The sequence below is a fragment of the Dioscorea cayenensis genome, chromosome 4 (assembly GCF_009730915.1).
Source record: "Dioscorea cayenensis subsp. rotundata cultivar TDr96_F1 chromosome 4, TDr96_F1_v2_PseudoChromosome.rev07_lg8_w22 25.fasta, whole genome shotgun sequence".
NCBI classification, from domain to species: Eukaryota; Viridiplantae; Streptophyta; class Magnoliopsida; order Dioscoreales; family Dioscoreaceae; genus Dioscorea; species Dioscorea cayenensis.
In genome coordinates, this window is record NC_052474.1 from 13261334 (window position 1) to 13268928 (window position 7595).

Genomic DNA, 7595 nt, shown 5'->3' on the forward strand with positions numbered 1-7595 from the left:
TCTATACAAATCAAGCACACCAAGTTATGCAAATACATGAATAAATAGAAGAATATGTTAGAACTCCATAGAAATTAAAAACAAGTAGTCAAAGTATACTAAACAACATAGCTCAACATCCTGGGGCACCGTGGAATGGTTAGCCCCTCACGAACTCAGACAACTGAGAAGAATGAAGGAATGCATAAAGGAGAGAAATCATGACTTCCTCCTTTTACAAGATCTTCTTAGTTGAGCTTTAAAACTTCATGGATGAGCTAACTCTACTTCCCTTGTGCCTCAAACTCGACATTGATCCCTTTAGACGGTGTAGTAAAGCTTGATTATCATCCTTTTGAAAGCACCCCCCTTTTAGAAGAAAACTCCCAAACCAAAGATGATAAGAAACACAAAATTTGGGAGTTAAAAATGAACTTTCGTGTTCAACACGATTTAAGCATGGTCGTGCTCAGACCTTGCTCTTTTATGGGACATCTAAGTGAATCGGCAAAGTGTCTTCCAGAGAAAATCACTGAGAAAGCAAGATTGTGCTTTGCTTGAGTAGGATCGTGCAAGATGCCTACTGGTCGTGCTTCCCTTGTGAGCAAATGTTGCTTTAATTCATAGAAAATCATAGGAAAGAAGCACGATGGTGCTCCAACTGTACTTATCTGGAAAGCATCCCCATGCTTGGTTAGCTACTTAAGCATTTTCAAACAATTATAGTCACGGGGATAAAGAATGATTGTGCTCTGCCTGTGCTTGGCTTGGACATAGAGAAATGTACATTTTCTGCTTGTTTTATCCTTGATTTCACTCCTAATTACTTTGAACCCTAAATTCTTGCACCATGAACAAATATACCCATAATACCATTGAATATATCCAGAATGTGCTAAAAGACAAGCAAAAGAATGAATTGGGAGTAAGAAAAACAAGATATGAATTACACTCATCACTCTTGCCAACTGTCCAACTTTATTTTCCAAGTTCTTGATTGATGCTTGAATGTTTCGTAATGTCATACCAAACTTGTCCATTCTCACATCATTACTAGTCATATGCTTGGCCAAAACATCTTCTATTAAGACCTTCCTTTTTGGTTATAGTTGTTGGGAATGGTATTGATAGTTCTGTTACGGGGGAGGCCTCTGTTACTGACCTTGTCTCCAGTAGAAGTTAGGATGGTTCCTCCATCCTAAGTTGTAGGTGCTGCTATATGAGTTATTTTAGTTCCTCTGACCTCCTCCGATATAGTCAACCTATTCCATAGGAGCTAGTGCTAAACTTAATATCAGGCACGGAGATGCTCTATGCCATCCTCCACAAATTTCACAAAACAAAACAGCCCTTGAATTCAAGCTGGCACCCTAACCATTGCTCACTAGTAGATCCAGCTTTCATGTGAGCGCATCTACTTTCACCGCTAAAGTGGTGTCTCAGTCTATCTCATGTAGCCCGGCCACCCTTAGCTGTCTCCCTCTTGAATTCTAGTGTGATTCATTGTTTGCCATATCTTCGAATAACTATTCTACTTCTTCAGGATACTTTTTACTCAGAGATCCTCCTGTTGTGGTTTCAATGATATGCCTAGTCTGGTAGTTTAGCCCATTGTATAAAATTTACAATCTACTCTAGGAACTGAATCCATGATGTGGGCACTGCCTAAGAAGGTTCTTAAATCGTTCATGCGCCTCGAACAGTGTTTATGATTCTCTTTCCTAAAATGTTAAGATCTCCTGCCTGATCTTCACTACCTTGCTTGGTTGGAAGTACTGTCCAATGAATTTCTCCACTAAGTCATTCCATGTCTTGATTGAACCTAGTGCTAGATAAGTAAGCCACTGATACACCTTTTGTGTGTGTGTGTGTGTACCGTAGGTGCACGGGTTGTCGAAGTAATAAAATACCCCGGTGAGTGAGTAGTTGATTCCGCAAGGAATAGTTATCCAGAAACACAAGTATTGCTACTCAACTATAGTATCAATGCAAAAAAAAAAGTAAAAAGAAAAGAGAACAATCAAGAATGGGAAAGAGAGGTAATCGATGGTAAAATGGGGTACTCGGACAATGCTCACCCTATGACTATTGTTTCAAGTGCAAGACTAATATTATGCCTCCTAATTGGTTTTTAATGAGTCATGGAAACCAAAAGACACACAGTCAAAAATATAAGGTCGACCGTGACTAGTCCTTTGCACTATGCCCCGACAGAAAGGGATAGTCTCATCGCCTCACACTGTACAGGACTGCTTGGAGCTCAAGGGATCCCAAGTGAAAAACCCTATTCCCTAATATAGATTTAACCCTTTGGTCCATGCGAAAGACCTCTAGTCACGATTAAGCCCCAGCACTAAGGATTACTTCAATACTTCACTCTGTACCTCGCGCAACTAATCCCTAGTGGAGTTTGTCTTTTAGCAGTTCACTCTATCATGACCTCAAAAAACTCTTGGGATGTGGAGGTAGGATAAATCACGTTGGAAGGAAAAGGGGACGTTCCGCTACCTTTCGACTCACCCTCTCAACCCTCTTCAATCTCGCTAAGTCTAATCCTATTGAAGTTGTCACCCCTTCAATGGATTACCTAGATAGATACTCAATCCTAGTATCACTCTAAGGGAATACCAAATCAACAAGCACACGAGAATGAAACTCAAATAAAACATCAATTAAAGGAAACAAAATCATCCTAAGGTTTACAATTCCAAGCACCCACTAGGGGTTTAGCTCTCCATGGAGCAATACAAAATCGACAATGAAATTGCAAGTAAATACAAGCAATCCATAGATAAAAACCCATTGTAGTCCGTAACGATATTCTTGCGGAGCCGCCTCATCTTTTCCAAAGGTTCCCTTGTCAAACCTAGGGCATACCTCGCCAAATCAATGCCAACGAAACCTCCCCAAATAGTTCTCCTCTAAAGGAATTCAATGTCAAATGCCATAGAACCAATATAAAATCTAGCAAAAGTATCTCCAAACCTTTGCCGCACTTGCCCCAAAAGATGGGCAAAAGATAGTATGAAGATTCCCCAAATAAAACTCTCAAAGCAGTATTTATAGGGCTGAAATCGGGCATTTACAGACCCTTTGGAAATTCCACACGGGAGTGTGAATTTCCAGGTTTTCTGGTTTCATGCGCGCTATGAATAGTACTGCTACAGTGATTTTGCTATTGTGTTTTGCTACAATAAATTACTACAGTGCTTCACCGAAACGCTCCCGAATTCACTCTTTTCATCGAGGCCGTATAAATGGGCACATATACATGCGGTAGATCATGCCACATCTTCAATGAATGTGGACTGCCTTTGTGCCCCTCCATATTGTGTATTCACTTGAGCACAATGGAGGTTGGCCCACACCCCCATGTCTTTGAGCATAACTTGTGTCTTCACCTTTTTTCGATACAAGAACTTCGTCAACAATCACGTCCATGATCTACATTTGTTTCTTTTTTCCAAATTTGTCTTCACAACACTTAATGCACAAAAGAACACAAATACACATGAATGAGCTATAAAATCTTATAAAAGTAATGCTCAATGTAAGAAAAGTATACTTTCGTATTACTTTTACACAAGCACTTATCAAACTCCTCCACACTTAACCTTTTACTTGACCTCAAGCAAAAATAAATATTCAAGCATATAAGAAGAAAAATTGAACATGCTTAACCTTAGGTTCACGAAAAGCATGCAAAAGCGGCATTCTACAAGTAAGGAAGAATTTCAAACACCGAATAAGAAGAATCATTTCTTTAGCTAAAAACTTGAATCAAAAAGTACAACAACCCGATATTGTGTAAGTGTGTGTAAACTCACTCAATTCAACCCAACATGTACTTCTCAAAGCTCTTGTTAAGAGGGACTTATTTATATACAAAAAGAAAAAGGTAGTAGCTTCACACATGCTCTAAGGTAGTCCTTTCCTAAGTGGTTGCCAAGGTGCCTTTCACACTTTCGAGGTGGTAGCTCTTTCTACCGAGGTAGTACCTTTTACTCATCCTATGTGATAGCTCTTTCTCTCATTAGAGCATAACTAGTATCCGACTTATGAGAATAGCTTCATACTTCATAGGTGATAGCTTTTTCCACATCCAATGCACAAACAAAACAAACACATATTTTTTCTTTTTCTTTCATTTTTGCTCTTTTTTCACATAAATTAAAAAATAGAAACTTGCTAAAAATAGTCCCTTAAATGTCAAACTTGAGTTTCCACAAGGTTTAATGAATAAGTAGTGCAACAAGAGTTAATCAGTCAAAAATTCCTAAAAATTCAAGTAAAACTAAACCATGATAGTATTCAATGTTAAAAATTTTCCTAATTTCAAGAATACAACCGTTGCAACTAAGGTGAACCGCCATTGGCTACATAAGTATGAACAAAGAATGCATAAGTATAGAACATGTGTAATGTGAACCCCCTCTTTTTCCCCCACGATAAAGAAGTATAACAATAAAAACATGTGTGGAGATGGGCAATTGAAACAATACTCCCCTGAACTCCTAGTGTACGTTTGATGGAGCTATATTCGTTGAGAGTTGAGTTCCAACGGGTAGTGAAGTACACACGGCCATATAAAAAGCCACATGACTGTGCCATGACTATTCCTCAATTCCAAGACTCACAAGACCATCTGCACGTATACATAAGGGGGTTCAGTAAAGCTCAACAAAAACAAAATAAAATATATTCTATAAAGATATGAAATGAAACACAACTCGATACAAATAAAAAAACAATAAGATAAACTCGGAAGGATGATCCTTTCTGAGTGATACAACTCCCAAAATAAGATGCAGAAATAAAATGCTAAAAACATAAAGACAAAGAAATATAAAGACGTCTTAAGAATTGGTGTCATGCTTTGCTGGTGGTGTTGGTTGTGTGATAAACGCCTAAATGTATGTATTTTATATGTATTAATCTTGTATCATTTGTGAATATGTTAACGAATTGATGCCCGTTTTATGTCTAAATTGGTTATTTCGGTGTTGCAGGTCTTAAATGAGTCGAACGATGCTCAAAAAAATGTAAATCGGATGAATTCGACACCAAAAACGGCATTTTGGGTCCAAAGACTGTAGCGGCACTGTAGCGGTATTGTAGCAGGTCATTGTTCTTGCTCGCGGGCATTTGGTCGTGAGTTTCACGGGCTCCATGCGCCCGCATGGGTGCCCGTGAGGTTTGCTGGAAATTCTCAATACTCGATACTGTAGCGGAAAATACTGTAGGTAAAACACTGTAGCGACTACGTAGCACCGCATGTTTTCTGGGCATTTGGCTGTGAGCTTCACGGGCTCCATGCGCCCGCATGGATGCCCGCATGGACTGACGGGATATAAATGAAACCGATTTTTTTCTAGGGCAAAGGGAGGAGTTTTTTTGGGAGAGTTCTTGGAGCCGATTTTTCACCAGTCTTTAGGAGGCAAGATCACACGTTTTGGAGAAGGGAAATCAAAGGGAGAAGCTCGGTTTTTGGCTAGATCTTCATCGATCTCTTCTTTGGGAGTTTGTAGACGACTGAGGGAAGCCGCCCCTCATCGCGGGCGTCCGTGGGAAGCATTTCCACCTAGCTTGGCTTGTCTTCCTACTTCTATTGTTTGAGGGAGTTTTCTTATGCCATTTGTAGTTGTTTTTCATGGACTTGTTGCTTGTATTTGTTTGCATGGATCGAGTAGACCCCAAGGTCACCGGATGCCGGTGAACCTTGGGGTGAACTTGTGTATTTGGATGATTTAATTTTTGTCTATTGCAATTGTTGTGTATTTGTGATTCATTCTTGGTGCATTTGATGTGTTGCTTACATGAGAACTCTGTAAACCAACTTCTAGGTTGTACTTGGTAGCGTGACCATCGCCCTTGTACTAGACACACCAAGTTTGAAGGGATTCATGTACGAATACGCCCGTGACCATCGGGTATTCTCGCACTCCCTCCACCATTAGGGCTAGACCAAGTTGTGTTCCGGCCCTAATTAGGGATTTCCCCACTTGTTAATGCAATCGTATGAGGATTTGATCAGAAGAAATTCTGTGTCAATACTTATACCGGATTAGGGGTTAATTGCCGTGACCATCGGGTTGATCTAATTTAGGAAATCTCTAGGTCCAAACCTTCAATTGCATGACATTCTTAGCATCCTTTGCACTTTAGTAGCCCCTAGGGAATCCGCATCCGTGACCATTTCTTTCCCCTGATTTTATACCCCTACCTTATCATAGACTCCATTTGTAGTTCTTTTATTTCAAGTAATAGATTAGAGAAACCCTTCGAATCATTCGGCTAGACAATACGCAAAGAGGAAGTAAGAGTAGATTCTTGGGCCCAGGGAATACGACCCTCTCGTGCTCGCACGAGGGGTATTACTTGACGACTCCGTGCACTTGCGGATCGCTCATCAAATTTTTGGTGCCGTTGCCGGGGACCCACAAGGAATACTCGGAAAACTTAGAGTTTATTGATTTTGCCATTATTTCTTCAATTCTGTACATTTGATTCTTTTTTTAGTCATTTTTTTGCACATATTTTTTTCCTTTTTACTTGCCTTTTATTTTTGTTTTTACTATCGTCCCTCTTATTTCCTAATCATTGACTCTCATTACTGTGCAAGGCACCATCTTATGACACGCGCCAATCAAGCAAATCTTGTAGAACCTGTCAACGAAATCGAGAGAACCTTGCATCAAAGACTGAGAGAGGTGGCTGAGAGTTCAGAACATCAAGGAACACGAGTTGAGATTAGTGAACCTTCAGTCATGGCAGAACCAAGGCGCACCTTGTCTGATTATGAAAGACCTCAGTTTACTGGTGAGGAATTCAGTGTGCATGCTCCCACCGTGCCTGCTAATAACTTTGAAATCAAAGCAAGCACAATTGGGATGGTCCAAAATTCCGTACAATTTGATGGGTTGGCTGATGAAGACCCGCATGCTCATTTGTCTCGCTTCCTCCAAATTTGTTCCACCTTCAAGATTAACTCAGTGTCCGATGATGCGATAAGATTGAGATTATTCCCTTTCAGTCTAAGGGGAGCAGCATATAGATGGCTCACTTCATTGGCTCCGGGATCGATCACCACATGGAAGGAAATGGTGGACAAATTTCTTGCTAGGTATTTCCCACCAAGCAAAGCCGCTAGATTGAGACAAGAGATTTCTGCATTCCGACAAGGGGACTCCGAGACACTCTTTGAGGCACATGAGAGATTCAAGGATCTCCTACGCAAGTGTCCCCATCATGGCTTTTCCTCGTGGATGAGGATCCAGATGCTTTGCAATGGCCTGAATTATGCAACCAGACAGCTCATCGATGCTGCAGCAGGGGGGTCATTGAGTAGTAAAACCCCTGAGGATGCTGAAATCTTGATTGAAAACATGGCAAGTAATGAGTGTCATTGGTCTACTAGGCAAAAACCCCCTAAGGCAGCTGGAATTTATGAGATAAATGACAACACCGTGCTAGCCGCCAAGGTTGAGGCCCTAACAAAGAGATTCGATCAGTTTGTGTTGGGTACGAGCTCAAATTCTGGTGCAGTTTTGTCTTGCGAGACTTGTGGGGCCGGGCATGCTACTGTTCAGTGCCCAATTTCAATAGCCTCAGATGCC

At 40.6% G+C, this 7595-nt stretch overlaps 1 non-coding gene across 1 annotated transcript; it reads right to left on the reverse strand.

The window, feature by feature from the left end:
- Positions 1-7127: 7127 nt before the first annotated feature.
- LOC120259611 lies at positions 7128-7234 on the reverse strand. Its single transcript, XR_005536169.1, has one exon. It is a non-coding gene; the product is annotated as a small nucleolar RNA R71 (small nucleolar RNA).
- Positions 7235-7595: the final 361 nt, after the last annotated feature.